At 36.0% G+C, this 27,005-nt stretch overlaps 1 protein-coding gene and 1 pseudogene across 2 annotated transcripts in view; both read right to left on the minus strand.

The window, feature by feature from the left end:
* Positions 1 to 27,005, minus strand: part of CCSER1 (coiled-coil serine rich protein 1) — a 756,597-nt gene that overhangs the window by 121,814 nt on the left and 607,778 nt on the right. The gene's annotated exons all lie outside the window — the stretch shown is intronic.
* The window catches only part of LOC129501926 (insulin-degrading enzyme-like), a 51,169-nt pseudogene continuing 32,022 nt past the window's right edge, over positions 7,859 to 27,005 (minus strand).

Genomic DNA, 27,005 nt, shown 5'->3' on the forward strand with positions numbered 1-27,005 from the left:
TAACTTAATTAAAAGTGCTCTCATCAGTGCTAAGTAAAAACATTTTTTTTAGTCCTCAGCCTGATCTAAGCTTTAGATTTGGCAATACAAAAATCCCTTTTTAAAAATATATCTTCCTCTTATTGGACTTCTGCACATTTTCTCCTCAGCTACTTTTCGAACTCCTTAATAGATTTCATTTCACTTTGTTCTTTAAAAGTTCATACTTTCCAGGTTTCTATCTGAAGACCTCACCCATTTCCCCTTAAATGTTTTACCTCAACAACTTACTGTATTAGCAATTACCTACAAACTAATGGTTCCAGATTTATTATCAATCTCCTTTCTCTCCTCCCCAGTCTTCTGAAATCTTGTGCCAAATTTCTAACTACTTTCTGGAGATTTGCCCCTTGTATGTTCCAGGTGTGTCTGACTCAGACTTTCACATCTAAAAGCTTCATCCCAGAGGGCAACATATAATTTCTCCTATAATCCTGGTCTCAATTAATAACATCACTTCTCCTATAACTTGATCAAGAAACTTGATTCATTCTTGACTTCTTTTATCACTTAAGTATTTCACTCCATATCTTGCTGGCATGGTTTCTGGTGAGATGTCCGTTGTAATTCTCTCTCTTTTTCTCTCTTGGTAAGATATTTTCTTCCTCTGGTGTTTTTCAAGATCTCTCTGTTTTTGGCTGTCTGCAGCTTCAAAATTGTGTATAAGTGCAGAGATTTTATACTTCTTGCTTGGAATTCTTTGAGTTCCACCAATCTGTGCTTTGATAGATTCATTCATTTTGAAAAAAAGGTTTTGGTCACAATTTAAACATCCCTTCTGCTCCATTCTCTCTTCTAGTACTTCAATTATGCACATGTTAAACTTCTAGTACTCCAGTTATGCACAGAGTTCTTAGATATTGCTATTTTGTTTCTATTCCCTTCTTGATTTGTGTTTCATTTGACCTATCTTCAAGCTCCAGAATTCCTTCCTTGGCAGTGTCTAATTTACTAATGAGCCAGTCAAAGGAGTTTTTCATTTATGTCAATTTCTAGCATTTCATTTTCTTAGAGTTTCCATTTCTCTGCTTACATTGCCCATTTGTTCTTGCAGGTTATTTTTCCCATTAAAGCCCTTAATATACTAACTAGAATTATTTTTAATTTCCTGTGTGATAATTTTAAAATCTGTGTTTATATGAATTTAGTTCTGTTGCTTACTTTTTCTTATCTTTTTTTCTTGCCTTTCAGCATATCTCATAATTTGTTAGAAAGCTGGAGGTGGGGCAGCCCAGATGGCTTAGTGGTTTAGTGCTACCTTCAGCCCAGGTTGTGATCCTGGAGTCCCGGGATCGAGTCTCATGTCAGGCTCTCTGAACAGAGCCTGCTTCTCCCTCTGCCTGTGTCTCTGCCTCTCTCTGTCTCTCACATAAATGAATGAATGAATGAATGAATGAATAAATAAAATCGTTAAAAGAAAAGAAAGCTGGAGGTGATGTATCGAGTAATAATAACTGAAATAAATAGTGTGAGTTTTTGTTAGTTTTGCTAAAAGTTGGGCTGCGTTTAATGTTTGATCTAGCTGTAGGTCCCAGAAGCCTCAGATTCCTTAACTATCCTTTCTTTTGTCTCCTCTGCTGTCTACTCTTAGACCTCCTTATAGAGTCTGTGTCTTGTGTTCTTTCAGCTATAATCCAGTGTACCCTGGAACATTGTTGATGTAATTGTAAGGAGTTGGAGGATATTCTATAATCTTATGATTAAATATCAGTCTTTCAGCAGGCCTGTGTCTCTGGGATGACTGTGACCTTCACAAGGCTTTCTTAACTTTATTCTCCCTTCTCAGGCAAGATAAGAAGAAGGATAGAGAGAGCTAGAATTGGTTAAGTGCCCTTCCCTCTCCTAGGTGCATAAAGTTTTTTGTTTAGAGAGCAGGCCTTTGTTATGGAAAATGCACCGGGCATATTTCAAAGAGTTCTTTCTCTGCCTCTCTGCCAAAACACAACAGGAGTTTATATTGGTTCTTCACCATGAGAACCCAGTGGGAATTTGAAAGGTAAGAGACATTCAGGGGTGTGCTCTCTCTTAAAAATGTGGCCCCCAGGAGTTTCATATTGTCAAGCTAGTCTACACATAGCTTCCAGTAATTCATCAAAATTACCATTTAAGTGTTCCTACCTGTGTAGAGCTTTAGTGGCCTCTGTTCCATGTAAATTGATTTTGGTAGTAATTCTCTATATTTGTGGTGTTAATTTGTTCTGTGGCCTTATTTCTTTGCTAAGTCCAAGAAAAGTTGTTGATTTTCAGTTTGTTCAGCTTGTGTTGTTGTTGCAAAAAAGAGAAGTGATGCCTTCCAAGCTCCTTATCTGTTGTAACTGAAACCACAAGTCCCTATCAGTGATTTATCTTCTTACTTTCTAAAACCAACTAACAAATGATCCCTTTTCTGACTTGAAAATTCCTTTAACTCATTTCCTTTCTTCAATTCCCATAACCACTGCCTAATTTAGACCTTTCTACCTGGTTAGAATCCTTTATATGTCTCAGAATTGCTCTCCTTGCCTTTGTTTCAACACTAAAGGAGAGAACCTTAACTGAGTCATTTATGTATATTTATTTCTTTATTACATATAATCTCTTTGAGGCTAGAAACCATATTTTATCTTTGCACATCACAAATCATCTAGTCCAGAAGCTTTCACAGAGGAAGAGTTCAGTAAATATCAATGAAATGAATGGATAGATGGGCAAATTATCTACTATCCTATGCACCATTAATGCTTTAGTAGAAAAAAGAATAGGCTGAAACTTGAAGTTAAAATTGATTTTTTTCCTTAGATTAGTCCAGAAATTCTTTAAGAAAAGATATTTTGCCCACAAATATATTCCATTAATGATGCAAGTAGCTGTCTCCTGGTGGTACTCTAATTACCAATTTAATGAAGGCAGGACAGGAAATGTGCTATATAATCAGTACTCTGGATATATATATATATATATATATATATATATATATATATATATTCCTGGACAATTCATGCCATATGATCAAGAAAGTATTTATCAGGAAATAATTTTACTGCCGTTCGCAGCGTTAAAGCCATCAAGGAGAATGCTTTATAATAGAAATGTTCTTTCTCTTATTTTTGTTGCCATATCCAGCATTTAACACATTGTTTTGGTTTTCACCATTCTCTTCAATATGATTTTAAGTTTTTTGTAAGGTACATCACAATCATTACTCTATGCTTCATAAGTAAATTGAAATAGAAAATAGAAATAGAAAAAATAAGTGGCTTGCTCAAGGCAAACATAAAAGTTATCAAAAGAGCTAAAACAAAACACTCAAATATTTCAATAACAAAACTCATGATTTCATACTTACAGACAATAGTATAGAAAACTGAGAAAAGAAAAAAAAAAGAAAACTGAGAAAAGTGCAGTCATTTTTAGTCTTGGCTAAAGCCAAGATTGCCCAATACATGTAAAGATATTTTTTTAATGAGAGCAGAAAAAATTCTGCAAAACCTCTTGTTTTTAGCCTCATAAGGAAATCTAACAGTTTAACTAATTTTATTTTATTTTTAAAAAGATTTTACTTATTTATTGGAGACGAGAGAGAAAGGACAGAGGGAGAGTGAGAGAGAGAAGCAGACTCCCCATTGAGCAGAGAGCTGGATGTGGGGCTTGATCCCAGGATCCTGAGATCATGACTTTAGCTGGAGGCAGATGATAACTGACTGAGCCACCCAGCCTCCCCTAATTTTAATATTCCATATTTTACAGAAAAAAATCTTCCAAATTTAACTTCTGCTAAAGTAAGGGAAGACTGCCTACTTAGTTTCATGGGCAATATCTCCATCATTTCATTAGATGTGATTTTACAGAAGACTTATGAATTAGGTGGTATTACTAGGATTTTAAAGGAGACCAGAGTAGCTCAGAGAAACCCTGGTAGCCAAGATTCCACAGTCACACATACATTTACAAAGGAGGTTTAGAGACTGCATGTTTGCTGAATGACTAATTTCTGAGTTGAGGTCAATGTCTGGTTCTACAGATAATAAACAGTATTATAAGAAATATTCTCTCAGGATGCCTGGGTGGCTCAGGAGCAGAGCTCTCCCTTTGGCTCAGGGTGTGATCCCAGCCTGGGAACAAGTCCCACATTGGGCTCCCTGCATGGAGCCTGCTTTCTCCCTCTGCCTGTGTCTCTGCCTCTCTCTGTGTCTCTCATGAATAAACAAATAAAATATTTTTTAAAAAATACTCTATTCTAGATTCCAAGAGTTCAAGATTTCTTGAAGATCACACATATTTAGAAATCAGTGGATTTAGGCTATTTTTTAAGGTATGTTAACAAAGTAAAAAGTGAGTAGTTCTGTGCAAGGAAACTTCCTGATCATTAGTCTTGCTTCCAGAGCCTCCAGAAGTTCAATACTACTCTAGGAGAATCATTTGAATGAATATCAACTTGTAGAAGCCTACTGTCTTTTGACACTTGTCCTTTCAGATGGCAGCTAAGTGGATGGAAAAAGTCCTTCCTCCATGGGCTCCCATTTTCAACTTTTGAATAAATAAAGTCCTGGCGGATAAGATGGGCCTCCTTAACTCCTGGTATCCATTTGGCATTAGTCATGCAAAGTTTTCAGATTTCCCTAGAGCATGTAGCCTCCAAGTACAATAAAAACAAATGACTATATTTGTACTTCTACTATCTCGGGATTTTTCTTATTTTGAGAATCATTAATGAACCTGAAATATTCTCAGAGATCATTTAGATGGGAATCACAAAAGGATAGTGAGGTTTGGCCTTCCTTTTTGGGATTCCTGACCTGCACCTTTTTGGAAAAAAAACAAAGATTAGAGAGGCTTGTCCTCCCTGAGTAGTAGACAACATAGACTTCCCAATCCCAACAGGAGACAATGATTAACTACGTAAGAGGGACTCAGGGAAAGTCAAGTCCTGAGGGCATCTTTATCAATTAGGGTGCTTTTAAGAGTAATAAAAGAGAGCCTTTTAAAAGTAGCTTAAACAGAAAAGATATATATTATCTCATAAACAAGATAACCAGGGACAGGTGATTCCAGGCTCAGTTAATTCAGCAGCATAGTAACATAATCAAAGACCATGATACTCTCTATGTTAGTTTCACTCATTCTCAAAGGGTAGGCACTAGTTCTTGGGTTTGACCCTTTGCAGTTGTAGGCAGGGCAATACAAATCCAAAAAATGTGCTCTCAGTCAGCTGGATTTAATAGTGGGAAGCATATTTTTCCCGCACAAGTATTATTTTAATCAAAGGCATAATTTTCCCTCTGGCCACACAACCAAGCCAAGGCTTCAGGGGAGTATCAGGCTGCCTTTTTTTTTTTTTTTTTTTTTTAAGCTGGTAGTTCTATACTAAGGAAGACTGTCTGCATGGGGAGAAAATCAATGAGGTAAGAATTTGACATTGTCAGGCTATATGCCTAACCTATAGGAAGAGTCTGGCATCAGTTTGCATTCTTATAACTCATTAATTAATTTATTTTTTAAAGATTTTATCTATCTATTCATTAGAGAGGGGGGGCACAGAGACAGGCAGAGGGAGAAGCAGGCTCCATGCAGGGAGCCTGGTGTGGGACTCGATCCTGGGACTCCAGGATCGTGCCCCAGGCTGAAGGCAGAGCCAAACCGCTGAACCACCCAGGGATCCCATAACTCATTACTCTAAATATCTTTTATTCAGTAGGGTATTTAGAAATAAGAGACTATTAAATGCTAACTATTTGACAAGGATCTGAGAATACAGCAGCCAACAAGATGGAAAAAGAATGTCCATGCCCTTTAGTGCAAGGAACAGAATTATAAAGTATGATAATGTTATGGAAAAGAACTACTAGGTTCTAGAGAAACCCACTTCAGTCTTTTCTGATTAAGTAATGTTTAAGATGAGATCTGAAGGATGATTATAATTTTGCTATGGGAAAAGAAAAATAAAACATATCTTGACTAGGATAAAAGGAAACACAGAAAGTTCAAGGACATAAAAGATACCTAGTATAGATGAGTATGAAATACAAAGGGACAGAATGGCACTCAATAATGCTGTCCAATCAGTCAAATCATGTGTGCTTCTTATACTTTATATTAAGAACAAGGGGAATGAAGGTTTTCAGACTTTATTTCAAGGGCAAGGGTTTTTAGTAGGGATATAACATTTAGTAGGAATATTTGCATAAATCTGGAAGAATGAGGAAATAAAGAGAGGATAAAATTGTAAGAGAGGAAGTGAGGATGACCGTTAGGAAGCTACTACAATGCTAGAGGAAAGAGATAATAGCATTTCTGAGTTGCTGGTAGTAGAACTGAATTACAAATTTTGTCCCAAGTCTTCTAAGAAAATGCTCAACTACTGTCTGAAATAGCTTTTACCAGGTATAATGCATCTGATTTAAAAATACATAATTGTAAATTTAAGGCACTGTGGTTTAAGAGTTTTCAAAAGTCAACGAAGAACTTCTAATCTTATACTGAAGAGTAGGAATCTTGAGGAATGCAGAGCTCCCTCTAGCTTATATGTGGTAACCCACATGAAGTTCACTGGTTTCCTTTCAGGAAGAGTGTTCCCTACCCAAATGTAAGACAGAATATCAGAAACAAAGTACAATCTCTGGGGTGTTGGTTTTGGAAATAAAATGATAGGTTTGTTTTTTAATTTGTTTAGTGTTGGTTTCATTTATTTTTCTACAATAGTGTATTTCTAATAATATACTGGCCTTTAATGGAGAATTTGATTACAATAAACTTTGCTTCTTAGATATTTTTACAGCAAGGCTTACAATCATCCAACATCTGATACATATATCCATTCACTCATGCACATCCTACTTTCAAACTAATCTTCTCCAATGTATTTTTCAAATGCTTGAATTGTGTTTCTTTCTATTCAGGAACTTATGAATACAGAGATACAATATACATCTTCTCCCTATCATAGTCTTCCAATTGCCAGTGGCCTGTAAAATACAGATTCAACAAATTAACTTTTGTTAGACCTAAATTTTCTACTTCCTACAGTAGTAACTTTAAACAGCACAGTGTTCAAGATAATATGAGTTATATTGTTATTTGGCAAAAAATGATGCTTATATTTTATAGAAAACTATATGAAAACAGTCTAATAAACATATTCAACCATGAGACAGTAGATTGTCTTCCTTTTCTCCCCCCAAGATATTAAACCAATGGAATAAGAAAACATTTAAAGGAAAGGAAAATTATTACTAGAAGAAGCAGTTAACATTTATTTTGTTTTAATTGTATGTCAGGCATTCTGGATACATTGCTTTATGTGACCCTTATAATAACTCCAAGTTAGGAACTTGTATTTTGTGATTAACCATTGAAAAACTAATGCTTTAAATGTGTAAATAATATATTCAGTCTTCTAGAACTACCCTGCAATAGTATTTGGCCTGTTTGGCTCCTATGTCTTGACATTTCAAAATGCTATGTAATATCTACAATATGCCAATCTTAGGTGTTTTAAACACACTTAATTTAGCTAGTACAGTAATTCTGATGAGTAGATATTAATTTCTATGTTGAAGAGATAAGAAAACTGAAACTCAGAGAGGCTTAAATACATCTTTCAATGTCACACACTTAAGCAGTGGACAAAAATAAGTAATGGAGTTTTCATTTGAACTTATACATTCTGATATCAAAGCAACTGTCCTGGTTCCAAATTATCCAAGATGAGTAATAGAAATAATGTCAAATAATCAGGAGAAAACTCAATAAGGGAGAGGGTAGGAAGTGCTGGAAGCGAGGTCTTACAGTCCAATAGATTATGTGTAGATGCAATTTTTAAGTTGTCTGTTTTGCCAGAGATTTACTGATTAATTAATCCATTCATACATTTTCCAATGTATGAGCATATATTTGCCTCTTTGATAATCTCAAACGTACTTTCATCAATCTCAAAGGTAGCCAGCCACCTTCTCAATAATCTTCTTTAGCAAAATCAGTTGCTTGTCATTGTAACCTTTCACTGAGAGATACATCCTGTAGATGGTATCTTAGAGGTAGCTCAAGCCTGCTGGCTCTGCTGCATATACATATTCATTGCAACATCTTTGAGGAGCTCAAGGTACAAACAGGCTACATTATGGTACAAGGGTTCCACATAAGCAAATGGGCTGAAAAATTCAAAGTGGAGACAAACGTCTTGCAAGAAAAACTTACCACCTTGTTTGAACCAATGTTTGCTCATAGCTGTATCCTTATTTTTTAAAAAGATTTATTTATTTATTTATTTATTTATTTATTTATTTATTTATTTATTTATTTATTTATGATAGACATAGAGAGAGAGGCAGAGACACAGGAGGAGGGAGAAGCAGGCTTCATGCCGGGAGCCCGACGTGGGACTCGATCCTGGGACTCCAGGGTCACTCCCTGGGCCAAAGGCAGGTGCTAAACCACTGAGCCACCCAGGGATCCCCCTGTATCCTTATTAAAAGAAGAATATGGTGCTGCTTCTTTTCCTAATAATAAAAATCTTAAAATTTGTAGGAATAAATTCATTTTCATTGGAAGTTTTAATTTCCCATTTCAGGTCAGCATTTTGCCTTTTCATCTGATACATCTTCTTGCTTGTACTGGGTTCTACACAAAACTGTGTGATCTGTGTGATCAGTTTTCCCTTGGAAACTATTGCAACCCACACATTTTCTGGTCTGAGTTGATCCAAAACCATCTCTATTAAGTCAGGTCTGAATTCTTCCAGTAAATATTCAGCTGTGAGCACTACTTCTAGGTGATAATAATGCAATATTCTTGCACTCTTAGAAGTATAGCTCATGGCCTATCTTTATCTCTAAACCTAAATGCACAGCATTTAAATCCTTGCATTATTGGAAAACTCATTCTTAAGGTCCTTCCACATGTAACTGCTGAATGTACTAAAATATGTGCAAAATAATATCTTCAAGATGTAATAATCCTTCCCCTCAGTCAAGTCCGCACTAATGATAAAAAAAAAAAAAAAACAAAACATAAAACCTCCGGCCCTTTCCTTCTGCCCACTAACAAAAGTATTTACCCAGACATTTAATTGATAACAGACTTCCAAGACCTTCATGCCCATTGAGATGACTAAGATAATGATCAGAATTTGATTTGTATTATTTCTGAAGGTCAGGTATGGGGAATGCCACTCACAGATTCCTAGTATCCTTGATGGGTGTTATTTTGTAAAGTTGTTTAAGATGTTCTTGGAAAGGGTGTTCAGGAAATTCTGGCAATGGGACATTTTTGTTCTCAACTTCAAAAAATAACTTGCTACCAGATTAATCAAGTCTTTTAAAAATTCACACAAATAGCCATTAAGCTGGATGAATAATAAGTAGAGTAGAATTTAAGTAGGCCTTATATCAAGGCCTTCTTGGTTTAATCTTCTATAAAATATATTTGTTATGTGTCCTAAATTTGCTTAAAGGGAATATGGGATTCCCTATAGCTTTTCCAACTGAAAGAGTCTTCAGGCTTTGTTTATAACATTCTTCTCAAGTTCTGAATCAACTGCATTCACCCTCTATCAATGCAACGCTTATCATCAAACAAGGGGAACAGGAAAAAACTGTGCAAACTAGATTACTAGTTTATTATAAAAGGCTATAACTCAGGAACAGCCAGATGGAAAGGTACATGGGAAGAGGCATAGAGGTCTTTCTCTCCAAACCTCTATGTTTTCACCAACCTGGCAGTTTTTGACCTTTCTGAAATTTCTTAATATCCAAGTACTTTAGTTTCCTCACATGAAAAATGAGAAAATATTGCTGTTTAATTTATATAGATGTTGTAAACATTTAAATGAGTGATGAAGACTAATATGTGTTAATACATGTAAATCATTTAGAAGGACAGCCTGACTTCTAAGCACTCAATAAATATTAGTATTAAGCATTTCATAAATGTTGGATGCTATGATGAGTCATATTTCCTACCAACATTAAAGTATATTAGCAAAGTTTATTCCAGGTAGAGCTAGCTCTTAGAGATATGACTAATTAGACCTACTAACCAGAGCAAGTCTTCTTCAAAAGGGCCTTTTTGTTCAAAAGAAAGTCAACTAGAACTATAAAATTTTTCCTAAAATTCTTAATTTCCTATTATCTTTGAGATAACTTTTAAGAAATTCACTTCTCTTAATAAGACATGCTACATTTTTCTGTTCAGTAGAATAACCCTTGGGTCTTAGAAACTACAAGGAGATCCATCAGTTCTGTCAAGAATATGAGTGCTAGAAAAATACTAAGGACAGATAGCCAAAAACCTATTTCCTTCATTTCAGGAGAATTGAACTGAAATTTAAAAGGGAAATTGTTCTACTTCATACAATATTTAAATTGTTATATTAAAAATTACTTGAGAAGCACCTAGGTGGCTTAGTCAGTTTAGTGACTCATTCTTGGTTTTGATTTTGGTCCTGAAATCAGTGTGGTGAAATCCAGCCCCAGGATCTCTGTGCCCAGTGTGGAGTCAGCTTGGGGTTCTCTTCCTCTCCCTCCCCCTCTGTCCATCATCTACCTGCTTGCAGGCTTGTGCCCACATGCTCTCTCTCTCTCTCTCTCTCAAATAAATAAATAAATAAATAAATAAATAAATAAATAAAATCTTTAAAAAATTATTTGAAACACATTTTTGACACATTTGGAATACACTTCTCTAGCCTAATCCCCATACCTTACATATGAATATACTGAATTAGATGCTGCATAAATTACTTTCTTAAGACCAAACAGCCAGATAATGGAGGAATCTGTATCAAAAGCCCTGATACTGATTTTTGCTCAAGCATAGAACCAAATCATCATCACATACAGTGGCAACTGGTCACCACAATTGTATCTGATCCCAGACTGGGAGACGTTTTATTCAGGGATAGTTTCACTACATCTATACTTACAAAGGCCAAACATTAAGACATTTCTTTTTATAAAAGAAAACACTCTGCACAGAATACCCAACCTCATTTTCTCTAAAAAACTATGAAATATTAGCTAATAATTCATAAATGAACAATTTTAAATATGTTAATTCCATAAATTAAAATGTGCCTATTTTCAGTTAACCCATTACTAACATTCTGTATCAATTTTAAGATGTACATATTTATAATTAACTTTGTAAGTAAGAAATTCACATGTGTGTCATAGTAGTGATGAGCTTCAAAGGGAACTGCTACATTTTTAAAACACCAAAATATAATGAAAATTGAATAAACCCCACCCTCCTGAAAAATATGTTTTCTTACTAATCACATTGGTAGTTCTGAAACTGTTTCTCCATATGCTATGTTTAACAACCTATCTCTTTGACGGTAAAGTTATCTCCAGAACGATTGGTCTATATTATCAAACTATTGTAACTGAATGGAATAATAATTCTTATGTTGTTTCATTGGGCACCTCACAAATTTGAAGAAGAGTTAACAAAAAATTATTATTACGTTTTGACATTTTGAGCAGATACACTAAGCTCTCTCTGGAGAGGAAACAGACTGTGTTTTTATCACTTGATCTCAAGCACTCAATCATTTTCATATGATCTCTAGAAAAATTATATGGAGTATGTTCATTCAATTTTGGTCTTCAAGGTACTGAAGAGTTACTATTATACAATGAATCATTTTTCTTTTGTTAATTATAGGAGAACTCAAATAGAAAAGGATCTTGCCAATAAGTAATCTGGGCAGAGTTTAGAAGCCATACATTTCATTTAGAGAATTGATCAGCAGTTTATAATTTTTTAAACCTAAGTTCACAAAGTCTTCTTAGATTCTGTAAAAGTTGTACATGTTAAGGCTGAGAATTTTACTCTTACATACAGGTCCCATCAATGGACTTTTTGGAATAAGAGTGGTTGAGATTAATGAGCTTATTATAATTCATTAGAAAGTGGTATGTGGATGACTGCCTACTTTAATTAGTTTCATTACTGTAGGAAATTGTTTCATATGCCAGGCTCATCACCAAGCACGCCTGGAAAACATTAGAGCAGTAATCAGACTTGATATGAGGTACCTTTCATTAGGCAGTATGGCTAATGGCACTTATAATGAACAAGGAGGGTATTAAAAAGACGGACATGACAGCATCTAGCAAAAAGGAATTTATCAGATCAACTATTTTTGTGAAGCAAAATGCAAAGTATAGTACTTCAAAATACCGTTGTGGCATACAGAGTGCAAGATGCATAATTATGGCAAAAGATTTAAATATCTTAGGCTCATTAATAAATCTCAATACAAATTTTCTATGATTCATATATTACAGAAAATGTTAGTAATCAGATCTTCTAACAAAGTAAACCTTTATATAATATTTCTTAACCATCACCACCAAAGGAATAATATATCTCTGATTTTGATTAAGTAAAAAAAATCGAATCACAATCTGAAAAATGAAAATCCAAATATAAAACATATTTCAGAATAGAGGTAAATGAAAAATTATAAATATATTCCATAGAAACTGGGTTATTTTATAAGTTCAGACTTCTAAAAATATTCCTTTTAAAAATGTTCTTAGTAAATTTTTACCTACATTCATAATAAACATTAAAAACATTTCATATTTAAGATTTTGGCCTTATATAAATATTAGAAGTTACATCTCAAGAAACCAACTAGAAAATAAAGGAAATACTATGCACCTCTATAAGATATCATTCCTAAGACACTCATGCCATTCATAACTTACCAAATTTTATTTTACCATATCTTGTTAAGTAGTGTTTAGGAAGCACAATTCTCATTTCACTTATTAGGAAATGAAGATTATTATATTTTTGCATATATTGAGATCATGTTGAAGTTTCTTTTTTTTAAATAGCCTTATTGAGGTTATCATTTATATAAACTACATTTTATCACTGTAAAGTGTATAATTCAGTGACTTTTTAAATATTTCCAGTGTGGCTGCCTCCTAAGATTTCCTTTTTTTTTTTCATTTGTTTTTATTGAAGTTCGATTTGCCAACATATAGTATAACACCCAATGCTCATCCCATCAAGTGCCCTCCTCAGTGCGCATCACCTGGTTATCCCACCCCCTGCCCACCTCCCCTTCTGCAACCCTTTGTTCATTTCCCAGAGTTAGAAGTCTCTCATGGTTTGTCTCTCTTTAATATTTCCCACTCAGTTCCCCTTCTTTCCCTTATAATCCCTTTCAATATTTCGTATATTCCCCGTATGAGTGAAACTATATGATGATTGTCCTTCTTCGATTGACTTATTTTGCTCAGCATAGTACCCTCCAGTTCCATCCACATTGAAGCAAATGGTAGGTATTCATCCTTTCTGATGGCTAATATTCCATTATATATCTCACATCTCTAATACTCCATTAATATATTTCACATCTTTATCCATTCATCTGTTGAAGGACATTGTGGTTCCTTCCACAATTTTGCTATTGTGAACACTGCTGCTATGAACTTTGGGGTGCAGGTGTCCTGGCATTTCACTACATCTGTATCTTTGGGGTAAATACCCAGTAGTGTAATTCTTGGGTCATAGGGCAGGTCTATTTTTAACTTTTTGAGGAATATTCACACAGTTCTCCAGAGTGGCTGCACCAGTCGGCATTCCCACCAACAGTGCAAAAGGGTTCCTCTTTCTCCAAATCCTCCCCAACATTTGTGGTTTCCTGTCTTGTTAATTTTCCCCATTCTCACTGGTGTGAGGTGGTATCTCATTGTGGTTTTGATTTTTATTTCCCTGATGTCAAGTGATGCGGAACATTTTCTCATGTGCTTGTTGGCCATGTGTATGTCTTCTTTGATGAAATTTCTATTCATGTCTTCTGCCCATTTCACGACTGGATTTTTTGTTTCTTCGGTGTTGAGTTTAATAAGTTCTTTATACATGTTGGATACTAGTCCTTTATCTGATATGTCAATTGCAAATATCTTGTCCCATTCTGCAGGTTGTCTTTTAGTTTTGTTAACTGTTTCTTTTTCTGTGCAGAAGCTTTTTATCCTGATGAAGTCCCAATAGTTCATTTTTGCTTTTGTTTCCCTTGCCTCCATAGGTGTATCTTGTAAGAAGTTACTGTGGCCAAGTTCAAAAAGGGTGTTGCCCCTAGAGGATTTTGATGGATTCTTGTCTCGCAGTTAGATCTTTCATTCATTTTGAGTTTATCTTTGTGTATGGTGTAAGAGAATGGTCCAGTTTCAGTCTTCTGCACCTGGCTGTCCAATTTTCCCAGCACCATTTATTGAAGAGACCGTCCTTTTTCCAGTGGATACTCTTTCCTGCTTTGTCGAATATTATTAGTTGACCATAGAGTTGAGGGCCCATTTCTGGGTTGTCTATTTTGTTCCACTGACCTATGTGTTTGTTTTTGTGCCAGTACAATATTGTCTTGAAGATCACAGCTTTCTAATACAGCTTGAAATCTGGCATTGTGATGCCCCCGGCTCTGGTTTTCTTTTTCAATATTCTTCAAGCTATTCAGGGTCTTTTCTGATTCTATACAAATCTTAAGATTTTTGTTCCAACTCTGTGAAGAAAGTCCATGGTATTTTTTTTTAAGATTTTATTTATTTATTCATGAGAGACACACAGAGAAAGAGAGAGGCAGAGACACAGGCAGAGGGAGAAGCAGGGTCAATGCAGGGAGCCCGACATGGGACTCAATCCCGGGTCTTGATCCCAGGTCTCCAGGATCAGGCCCTGGGCCAAAGGTGGCACTAAACTGCTGAGCACCTGGGGCTGCCCTGAAAGCCCATGGTATTTTGATAGGGATTGCACTGAATGTGTAAATTGCCCTGAGTAGCATAGACATTTCCAAAATTTTTATTCTTCCAATCCATGAGCATGGAACGTTTTTCCATCTCTTTATGTCTTCCTCAATTTTTCAGAAGTGTTCTATACTTTTTAGGATATAGATCCTTTACCTCTTTGGTTAGGCTTATTCCTAGGTATCTTATGGTTTGGAGTGCAATTGTAAATGGGATTCATTCCTTAATTTCTCTTTCTTTAGTCTCAATGTTAGCATATAGAAATTCACTGATTTCTGTACATTGATTTTGTATCCTGCCACATTGCTGAATTGCTCTATGAGTTCTAGCAATCTTGGAGTGGAGTCTTTTGGGTTTTCTATGTACAGTATCATGTCATCTGCAAAGAGGAAGAGTTTGACTTCTTCTTTACCAATTCAAATGCCTTTTATTTCTTTTTGTTGTCTGATTGCTGAGGCTAGGACTTCTAGTACTATGTGGAATAGCAGTGGTGAGACTGGACATCCCTGTCGTGTTCCTTATCTGAGGGGAAAGGCTCTCAGTTTTTCCCCATTGAGAATGATATTTGCTGTAGGCTTTTCGTAGATGGCTTTTAAGATATTGAGAAATGTTTCCTCTATCCCTACACTCTGAAGAGTTTTAATCAGGAATGGATGTTGTTATTTTGTCAAATGCGTTCTCTGCATATATTGAGAGGATCATATGGTTGGTTCTTGTTTTTTCTCTTGTTGATGTGATCTATGATGTTGCCTGTTTTATGACTGTTGAATCACTCTTTCATCCCGGGGATAAATCCCATTTGGTCATTGTGAATAATCCTCTTAATGTACTATTGGATCCTATTGGCTAGTACCTTGGTGAGAATTTTTGCATCCATGTTCATCAGGGAGATTGGTCTATAATTATTCTTTTTGATGGAGTCTTTGGTTTTGGAATTAAAGTAATGCTGGTCTCATAAAATGCATTTGGAGGTATTCTGTCCCTTTCTACCCTTTGAAACACCTTTAGTAGAATAGGTTTTGTTTCTTCTTTCAACATTTGATAGAATTCCCCTGGGAAGCCATCTGGCCCTGGACTTCTGTGTCTTGGGAGGTTTTTGATGACTGCTTTAATTTCCTCACTGGTTATTGGCCTGTTCAGATTTTCTATTTCTTCCTGTTCCAGTTTTGGTAATTTGTGGTTTCCCAGAAATGCATCCTTTTTTTCTCGGCTGCTTAATTTGTTGGCATATAGCTGCTCAGAATACATTTTTAAGACCGTTTGTATTTCCTTGGTATTGGTTGTGATCTCTCCTCTTTTATTCGTGATTTTATTACTTTAATATTTTCTTTTTTCTTTATGATAAGGCTGGCTAATGGTTTATCTATCTTACTAATTCTTTCAAAAAATGAATTCCTGTTTTTTTTTTTTTTAATCTGTTCTACAGTTCTTCTGGTCTCTATTTCATTGAGTTCTGCTGCATCTTTATTATCTTTCTTCTGCATGGTTGAGGTTTTACTCACTGTTCTTTCTCCAATTCCTTTAGGTGCGAAGTTAGCTTGTGTATTTGAGTTTTTTCCAGTTTTTTGAGGGAGGCTTGTATTGCAAAGTATTTCCCTATTAGGACCACTTTTGTTGTGTCCCAAAGATTTTGAATGGTTGTACCTTCATTTTCATTAGTTTCCATGAATCTTTTTAATTCTTCTCTAATTTCCTGGTTTACCCATTCATCTTTTAGTAGGATGCTCTTTAACCTCCATGTGTTTGTGTTTCTTCCAAATTTCTTCTTGTCATTGAGTCCTAGTTTTAAAGCATTGTGGTCTGAAAATATGCAGGGGACAATCCCAATTTTGGTATCGGTTGAGACTCAATTTGTGACCCAGTATGTGGTCTATTCTGGAGAAAGTTCCATGTGCACTTGAGAAGAATGTGTATTCAGTTACGTTCGAATGGAAAGTTCTGTATATCTCTGTAAAATCTATTTGGTCCAGTGTATCATTTAAGGCCCTTGTTTCTTTGGTGATGCTCTGCTTAGAATATCTGTCATTTGCTGAAAGTGCTGTGTTGAAATCTCCTACTATTAGTGTATTATTATCTAAGTATGTCTTTATTTTGGTTATTAATTGATTGATATACTTGGCAGCTCCCACATTAGGGGTATAAATATTTATGACTGTTAGGTATTCTTGTGAGATACACCCATTAACTATGATATAGTGTCCCTCTTTATCTCTTATTACAGTCTTTGGTATAGACTTTAATTTATCCGATATAAGGATTGCTACCTCTGCTTTCTTTTGAGGACCATTTGAATGGTAAATGGTTCTCCAACCCTTCATTTTCAGGTTGGACGTGTCTTTAGGTCTAAAATGAGTCTCTGGTAGACAATATATAGATAGGTCTTGCTTTTTTATCCAATCTGATACCCTGCATCTTTTGATCAGATCACTTATCCCATTCACATTCAGAGTAACTATTGAAAGATATGAATTTACTGTCATCGTATTACCTATTCAGTCCCTGTTTTTGTGGATTGTTTCTTTGGGTTCCTTCTTTCTTTTACAGGGTCCCCCTTAATATTTCTTGCAGATCTGGTTTGGTGGTCACATATTCTTTCAGTTTCTGCCTATCCTGAAAGCTCTTTATTTCTCCTTCTATTCTGAATGACAGCCTTGCTGGATAAAGTATTCTTGGCCTCAAGTTCTTCTCATTTAGTACCATGAGTATATCATGCCAGTCCTTTCTGGCCTGCCAGGTCTCTGGGAGAGGTCTGCTGTGAATCTGATATTTCTCCCCATATGAGTTAAGAATCTCTTGTCTTGTGCTGCTTTAAGAATTTTCTCTTTATCTTTGAAATTTGCAACTTTCACTATTAAGTGTTGAGATGTTGAATGGTTTTTATTGATTTTGGGGGGTTCCTCTCTACCTCCTAGATCTGAATTCCTGTGTCCTTCCCCAGATTTGGGAAGTTCTCAGTTATGATTTGTTCAAATATACTTTGTGGTCCTCTCTCTGTATCAGCCTTTTCTGGAACCCCAATTATACATAGATTCTTTCTTGTCAAGATATCATTTATTTCCCTTAGCCTTTCCTCATGGGCTCTTAATTGTTTTTCTCTTTTTTTCTCAGCTTCCTTCCTTACCATATCAATTTGTATTCTATGTCACTCACTCTCCCACCTTATTAACCCTAGCAGTTAGGACATCCAGTTTGTATTGCATCTCATTTAACCTATTTTTAATTTCGGCCTGGTTAGATCTCAATTCTGCAGTAACAAAGTCTCTAGAATCCTTTACGCTTTTTTCCAGAGCCACCAGTAGCTTTATAATTGTACTTTTGAGTTGAATTTCTGACATTGAATTGAAATCCTAATTCTGTAACTCTGTGGCAGAGACTAGTGTTTCTGTTTCTTTCTTTTGTGGTGAATTCTTCCTTCTAGTCATTTTGTCCAGTGCAGAATGGGTGTATGAGCGAGCTGAGTCAAAAATTTCAACCATGACCTAGGTAAAATACACCCTAGTTGATTCTGAAGAGATCAGAGATCAGAAAACAAAACAAGAAGAAGAACAGAACAAAATAAAAGGACCTCTAAAGAGAAAAACAAATTTTAAAACAAAGTAGTAAAAATAAAAAGCCAAAAACCGTAAAAAATGAAGAGAAAATAAAAAGGAGAAAAGAAAGAAAAGTAAAGAGGATAAGTAAAAGAAAAAAAAAAAGGTGGGTGATGGTGTTGGTGAGGAAGTGGTAGTGGAGAGAGAATTTAGTCTACCTGAGGGGTCCTGGAGAGTGATCCTCTTGGTTCTAAGTGTATTAAGTTCTGTATGTTACAAGATGCTCAGTCCCAAATTTATATAAACCAGCAATACTTGTAGTAAGCCCCAAGACTGACCACCCAAAACATAAATGAGATAAAAGAGGGAGCAGAATGGGAAAAAAGAGAGAGTATAATCTCACAGAATCAACCAACATGGTATTCCACTTGGTTCTGGGTATATGTTGGTTTTGGAGGGTAGTAACTTCCACCACTATAAAACAAAACGAGGCACAAAAAAACAAAAAACAAAAACCCTAATCTCATATATCTACCAAAATTTAATTGAGGGGAATCCAGAAGTGAAAAATATATCTAAGACATGTAATTGAAAAATATGAAATTCGACAAAGAAAAAACTTAAAAATGAAGAGCTGGTAAAATATTGTAGTTAAGGTGGGGAAAGAGAAAAAATATTGGAAATTTTTAGCCTGATAGAAAAACAAGTTATAATGGGAAAAGGAAAAAAAAGGACCCTCTAATTCTATATACTATTTTCACTCAGTCCTGGAGCTTTGCAGCCCTGCTTGGTCAAGAACTTGTTCTTCCCCTGTCTTTCCAGCTGGTCTTCTGGGGGAGGGACCTGCTGTGCTGATTCTCAGGTGTGTGCATCTGGGGAGATGCCCCCCACCCTCCCACTCCCCCCCACTCCTTGGCAGGTGTCGGGCTCAGTGGGAGCTGTTTACCCCGTGAGGTCCCTGTTCCCTGGCGGCACCCCTCCGACCCCCGGTACAGGGTGATACCAGGAGGAACACCACCACTGGCGGGTGCAGGTCTCCAGCCCTGGAGTCAGCTCCTGCAGTAACTACCTCAGCTCCCAGTCCGCAGGGGCCTGGATGCTCTGGGGGCGGGGGGCGCTGACCTGCACAGCTTGGGGGCGCCTAGCGACAGAAGTGTCCTCGCTGTCCTGGGCCCTCCCCGCCTCCACCTGTCCCGGGGGAGCTCAGGATCCCGGCTGTGTCCTTGGGAGCCCTGGGGTCCGGGGCCTGCACTCCTGGAATTGTGCTCCCGCCCGCGGCTCCCGAAGGCAGCAGGGCGCAGCCCCCTCTACCCGGAGTCCCCGCCTGACCCCCGGCTTCTCCCCGAGGCCCCGCCGGGCGCTCCAGCCCTTTACCGAGATCGGCCGCGGGGTGTGGGGCGCTCTCCCCAGGCGCACCTCCTCTGTTAGTGACCCCGGGAGACCGGAGGCCCCACCGCCCCTCCTGCGGTCCTGCCCGAGTTCCCCGCTGAGCGCCTTTGGGTCGGGGAAGAATCCGGTGCAGATTTTTAAAGCTCCCGCTTCTCCCGGGCTGGGCTCTCCTGTCCCGAAGCTCTCCCCGCCTCCCCTCCCCCCCGCCTTAGCCTGGCTCCTCACGGGGCCCCTCCCCCCTTGATTCTTTTTTATTTCTTTCTTCCTACCCACCTTCCTAGAAGCGAAAACCCTTCTCTCTATAGCGTTCTGGCTGTTCTCTCTTTAAATCTCAGGTAGGATTCGTAGGTTCAGGATGGTTTGAAAGTTATCCAGGTAAGTTGGTGGGGCCAGGTGAGGTGAGGACCCTACTCCTCCACCAACTTGCCCCGCCTCCCATGTTGAATTTTCTAACTACCCAATCTAACCTTTACTTTTACGAGTACATTCTTTCAATATTTAGAATTATTCCTCCAAATATGTGAGCTTTTTACTCAAGACATCCTAATTTCTGTTCTGCTATTACAGGAAAGATGTTATGATAATTTCAGGCAGGGAATTGCAATTCCTGGCCTCTCTTTTAACATATTTTGTTTTTTTCTGGAAATATTCTAATTTCATTATAGTTCAATGAGCTATCAATTAGCAACAAATGCAGAAAATATCAGAATCTGCTTTTCCATTCAATACAGATAGTATCTATGTCAGATAAAGTCTAACTTTAAAAGCCTTGTGAATAGGTGGAAAGGTATTTAACTGTATCCTACTGTCCTTGAGTAGTCTTGTTAAAACAACAACCAACAAACCTAACCATCATCACTAACAATAACAGACACAACATGTACCTCAGTTCTAAATCTCCACAAGTATTTTTAGTGTCTAAAAAAAGCTCATTGCCTATGGTTTACCAGTAGTTTTCAAAATTACAGTGTAAAGATCCTGATTTCTTATTCCATAATATTGATTCAGCATACAAGTCTGCCATCGATTGCTTTTATTAAAGTCAAAAAGCATCATAAAATTAAACAACACATATGCTGCAAATTAAGATCACTAGTATTAGAAATGATAGCTATTCTGTATTCATTTAAAAAAGATTACTGTTTTTGGATTATATTCCATTTTGTTTGCAATATATATTACTGATGAGAAAGTATAGTGGATATAAAAACTTTGATGGAAAAAGAACATTTTTCTTTCTGGGTCATAAAAGGAAATGATCTTCACAAGAAAAGACACTTAATAGATAAAATCATTTTTTAACACAATAAGAAAAGTCTACTTTTTTTAAGAGGAAATCAATTTTAACGGACAAGTCTCCGTAATTCTGCCAGGATGTTCTTAAGATTAGAGAATGATTTGAGGCTTCATTTTATCTGCTATACCACAACTCAAATATTTGAAAACTACAATAATTTAAGCGTAAGCATAGAAACATTTTTAAGTAAAAAGGCAAGCTGGTGATTGAGTGATCTGCCACTAATATTATATATATATGTATATAAAAATATATATTCCTTCTCAATTTTATATATATATTTATATATATTCCTTCTCTCTCTCTCTCTCTCTCTCTATATATATATATATATATATACATACATACATATATATATATATTTCCTTCTCAATTTTTCTACTGACAGTGAAATATTTTCATTTTGTTCCAGTAGTGAGTGTGAGTTACACCTGGCATTTTCTGTAAGAAATTTTCCTTATTAACATACATAAAAGTCATCAATAAATAGTAAACATATATCTGGCAAGTCACCCATTGTCCATTAAAAATTGATCTTAATTTTTTTTTAATTTATTTTTATTTATTTATGAGAGAGAGAGAGAGAGAGAGAGAGAGAGAGAGAGAGGCAGAGGAGAGGGAGAAGCAGGCTCCAGGCCGGGAGCCCGACGCGGGACTCGATCCCGGGACTCCAGGATCACGCGCTGGGCCAAAGGCAGGCACGAAACCGCTGAGCCACCCAGGGATCCCCTGATCTTAATTTTAATAATCAATAGTAATTGGGATGCCTGGGTGGCTCAGCGGTTTAGCGCCTGCCTTCAGCTCAGGGCGTGATCCCGCAGTCCCCGGATCAAGTCCCATATCAGGTTCCCTGCTTCTCCCTCTGCCTGTATCTCTGCCTCTTTCTCTTTCTGTGTCTCTCATGAATAAATAAATAAAATCTAAAAAAAAAAAAAGAATAGTAATGAATATGAGGTTTGCTATATGTTTACTCTCACACTTTTCTCTCACATTTTTATGAAATCATCTCGAACTCTAAAAAATAATATATTGATTTAAAACAAAACTCTAATAATAATCCTCATTGTCTCCCTAAAACAAGATCTTGAAAAATAATGCTATGAAAATCTCTAAGAAATAATGGAATGTATCTATAATTTAGTATTTTATTTATCTGTTATATCTTTTGAAGATCATTTTCTTTTTTTTTAATTACAAAAATGTTGTATTTTTGCTTTAAGACAAAATGTTCTGAGTGAAAAGTTAATGTAGAACTACCTTTTGAGTAGAAGTATGTAATTTCTTTTCTTAGTCTGATTGCACCTGGGATTTAGATAAAGATCAAAATTTGGGGGTCCATATAGGGAAAATTTAAACTGATTATATGTTTTAGTTCCTGCCAGCCGCCAATGGCAGTGACACCTAAGAATCACTCCATGATAGTATTTTAAGTTACAACACTGTAGAAATAAGAAACCAGAGGATTCATCACACAGAGCTGTGTATAAAAAGAAAAACTAGTAGCATCTGCTGAAGTTCCAAGTGAAACTCAAAATCTATGCCAATATAAGATCTGTAAAATTGACACAAAATTGAAAACCTTCAAATTTACTAAACTACCACTTCCATTGTGGCTCAACATAGAAGATTTGGACTTTCTACATTCAAAATAGTACCTAACTTTTATGAAAATGCCAACTTTGTTCTATTTCTTTGTTTCCTTCTTAGATTTTATTTTTTTTTAATATGACTGACACAATATTTCATTAGTTTCAGGTTTAAACATAGTGCTTCCACAAGTTTATACATTATGCTGTACTCATCACTAGTGTAGCTACCATCTGTCATCTATAATATCAGTGTCATTTACTACAGTACTTACGCCTTTTATTCCACTGACTTGTTCACTCCATAATTGGATAGCTGTGTGTCCCATGACCATTTACCCATATTGCCTGTCTCCCCACGTCCCTTCCCTCTGGAGACCATTAGTTTGTTTTCTGTATTTATAGGTCTGATTGTTTATTTGTCTGTTTTTTAATTCCACATATGAGTGAAATCATATGGTATTTATCTTTCTCAGTCTGTCTTATGTCATTAGCATAATACACTCTAGGTCCATCCATGTTGTCACAAATGGCAAGGTCTTATGACTGTATAAGACATTGACTGCATAACATTCCATTATATAAATATAATATGTTATATATATGATATATATGTATATGTATACGATATAGGATACTTAGGTTGCTTTCATATCTTGGCCATTGTAGATGATGCTGCAATAAACATAGGGGTACATCTATCTTTTCAAATTGGTGTTTTTGTTTCTTTGGATAAATAATAGCAGACAAAGGATGATATTAAATAATGATAAAGGGATCAAACCAACAAGATTGATATAATAATCACAACTGCATGAAACTAGAAGAAAATTACAAGAAAAAAAACTGGAAAAGGCACAAATATGTGAAGGCTAAACAACACGATGCTAAACGATCAATAAGTGAACAAAGCAATCAAAGAAGAAATTAAAGCAAACAAACAAACATGGAGACAAATTAAAATGAAAACACAACTGTCTAAAATCTTTGGGACACAAAGAAAGCAGTGCTAAGAGGGAAATACATAGTGATATAGACCTACCTCAAGAAACGAGAAAAAGCTCAAATAAACAATCTAACCTTAAACCTAAAGGAACTAGAAAAAGAAGAACAAACAAAGCCCAAGGTGAGTAGAAGGAAGGAAATAATAAAGATCAGAGCTGAAATAAATGACATAGAGACTAAAAATCAATACAAAAAAATCAATGATACTGAGAGCTGGTTCTTTGAAAAGATAAACAAAATTGATAAATCCTTAGCCAGATTCAACAGGAAAAAAAGAGAGAGAGAAAGAGAGAGAGAGAGAGAGAGAGAGAGAGAGAAGGGAAAAGCACTGAAATAAAATCAGAAATGCAAGAGAAGTAACAACTGATACTACAGAAATATAAAGATTTATAAGAGAATACTACTAAAAATTATATGCCAACAAATTAGACAACATAGAACTAGAAGGGATACACAAGTTCCTAAAAACACACAATTTTCCAAAACTGAATTAAAAAGAAATAGAAAATCTAAACAAACCTATAACTAGTAATGAAATGAACCGGTCCTCAAAAAACTATGAAAAAACAAAGGTCCAAAACCAGATAGATTCACAGGTGAATTCTACCAAACATTTAAAGAAGAGTTAATACTTATTCTCTATTTCTTTGTGTCTTATTGCCTGACATTTTCTAAAGACAATCATTTTATTTGGTAAAAGGTCTTAACACTCTCTCTCTAGTTAGAGGAAAAGAAATAATAGGATGAACAAATAATGTATTTTTCTGTCAAATAAACCATAAATTTGTATGATGGTATAAATGAGCTAATAATAAAAAAATAAATTAGCTAATAAAATATTATCATTTAAGAACACCCATTTCAGCATAAAAATTTGTTCACTCAATGTTATTTAAAGGAAAATAAGTGATTATAAAATCATTAGTAAGAAAGAAACAATTATGCATAACAAATAATTTTTAAAAATTTAAACATTTGGATTAAAAAATTAATAAAACAAGCTAATAGCCTTAGAATAACATATTTTATAAACAAATATCATTAGAAATGAAGAATAGCTTATATCTTAATTATAATGAAGAGATCTTCTCTTAAAGATAAGAATGTTATGGTCCAAATGGTTGTACTCCCTTCAAATTCATATATAGAAGCACTAACCACTGATGTGTTGGTATTTGGAGGTGGAGCCATTTGGAGGTAATTAGTGATAGATGAGGTCATGAGAGTGAGGCCCTCATAATGACATTAATGTCCTTCTAAGAAGCAGAAGGACACCTGGGTGGTTCAGGTCATGACCTCAGGTTCCTGGAATGAAGCCCTGCATCTGGCTCTCTGCTCAGTGAGAAGCCTGCTTCTCCCTCTCCCTTGCCTCTCCCCCTGCTTGTGCCCTCTCTAAAGAAGTAAATAAAATCTTAAAAAAAAATAAGCAGAGAAACCAATATACACACACCCCACAAACATATGCTGTGTGTGCACACCCAAGTGTTCCTTGCACGCGTGGGCTCTCTCTCTCTCCCTCTCTCCCTCCCTTATACCTTCCCTTCTTTCCTCTCTATCTGCCCTGTGATATCCCTTCCCAATGAGAAGGAGATTCTCTGCAAACCAGGAAAAGACCCTCACAAGGAACCAAATTTGCTGGTAACTTGCTTGTGGACTTCTAGCCTCCAAAACTGTGAGAAATAAATATCTGTTATTTAAGCCATACAGTCTGTGGTATTTAGTTAAGTCAGCTAGAGCTAAGATAAAAAACAATAGGGATGAATTAGGATAATTTATGTAAATATTGGCAGCATATAACTACTTTAAAATTATAGCTATATAAAAGGTTGAATAACCAATAATGCATTAAAAATTTCATAACTATGTTTCTGATAGCAAAAGTAGTCCCACACACACAAAAGTAATTTCTTTGTTTTAGGATAATCATAAAGTTCTGAATAGATTTTTAAAAAAGCAAACTCTTGACTCTAGCTTTTTATTTCTTTTGAAACAAATGAAAAACATCAAAACTGCTATCTCCCTGACTTAAGTGATAGATTTCGTTTGTATTATTCAGATTACTTAATTCAGACTATTAGTAAACTATTGAGCAAAACATTTCATTCGACTATGCCAAAAACTCAATTTCTTTGTCATTGCATGTGGTTATGCCTTTTGAGTGTGTACATGTATAAAAAACTCCTGTGAGCAAGGAGTGAAACAGTTGAGTAGGAGAGAAGAGAGGGCACCAGTGAACTCTCTCTTTGGAAGAGAGGAGCATTAGAGGAGAGAATGAGAGAAAGAAAAGGGAAGAAGTGGCTGCTACAGTGGATGGTAATCACCAAGCTCACTAAAGGATATCACATAAGTAATAGTTAATGTAAGGACTATAACTTGAAGGGACGCCTGGGTGGCTCAGTGGTTGAGCGTCTGCCTTGGGCTCAGGGCATGATCCCGGGGTCCTGGGATTGAGTCCCACATCCGGTTTCCCCCAGGGAGCCTGCTTCTCCCTTTGCCTATGTCTCTGCCTCCCTCTGTGTCTCTCATGAATAAATAAATACTTAAAAAAAAGGAATATCACTTGAGCATTGAAGTTTTCCCCTAATGTCTGATGGTAATAAGATACTGAAGATACTGCTTGGTAAAGCATTTTTTGAATATGTATTATTGTGGAAATATTGATCTAAATGTCCCATGATCCAGTCTAAAAATGGTAATTCTCATATGCCCTGATTTTCCTTCTTTTAATCGCAGTTTTTAACTTTTCACTCCCATATTTGGTAGCAAACATTTATTGAATGCTGTATATTAATTGTTTGTAGCTATGTAACAAATTAAATGGAAAAAAAATGTCTGTCATTTTAGGAATCTGGTTATTGCTCAGCTGAGTGCTATGGCTTAGGTCGCTTGAGGTTGTAATCAGGATGTAACCCAGGACCGAAGTCTTCTCCAGTACAGACTGATTGAAGATAAAAGACCCTTTACCAAGCTCACTCATGTGGGTGCCCTCATAGATGTGCCTCAGGGCATGGAAGTGTCCCCCTGAGCAAGTGGTCCAAGAGAAAGTGAAATAGTGTCCAAGAAAGGAAACCTGTGTATCAATGATCTAATTTATCATATAGCTTTCTAAAAAGCATATTTTTACAGCAATCTAATTAATGATATCCACAAAGACATTTGCAAACCAGCAGCCTTTTGAGCTCAATAGGTTAGGACAATCATTGGTTGAGTTCAGCATCAGCAAATTGGAAATCAACTGTTCCCTAGGGAGAAAAGAGGTCATAGACAATTTTCAAAGCAGAAAAACTATTTAAACCTATGGCATTACGTAGGCCACCAAAGAAATGGCAAATTTAAAATTCACATACAATCATATATGATGCCTTCCATTAAAAAAAAAAAAAGAAGAAGAAAAGAATCAAAAAGATTTGTTCTACATTTGCAT

This window comes from Nyctereutes procyonoides, unplaced genomic scaffold (genome assembly GCF_905146905.1).
Source record: "Nyctereutes procyonoides isolate TBG_1078 unplaced genomic scaffold, NYPRO_anot_genome, whole genome shotgun sequence".
Lineage (NCBI taxonomy): Eukaryota > Metazoa > Chordata > Mammalia > Carnivora > Canidae > Nyctereutes > Nyctereutes procyonoides.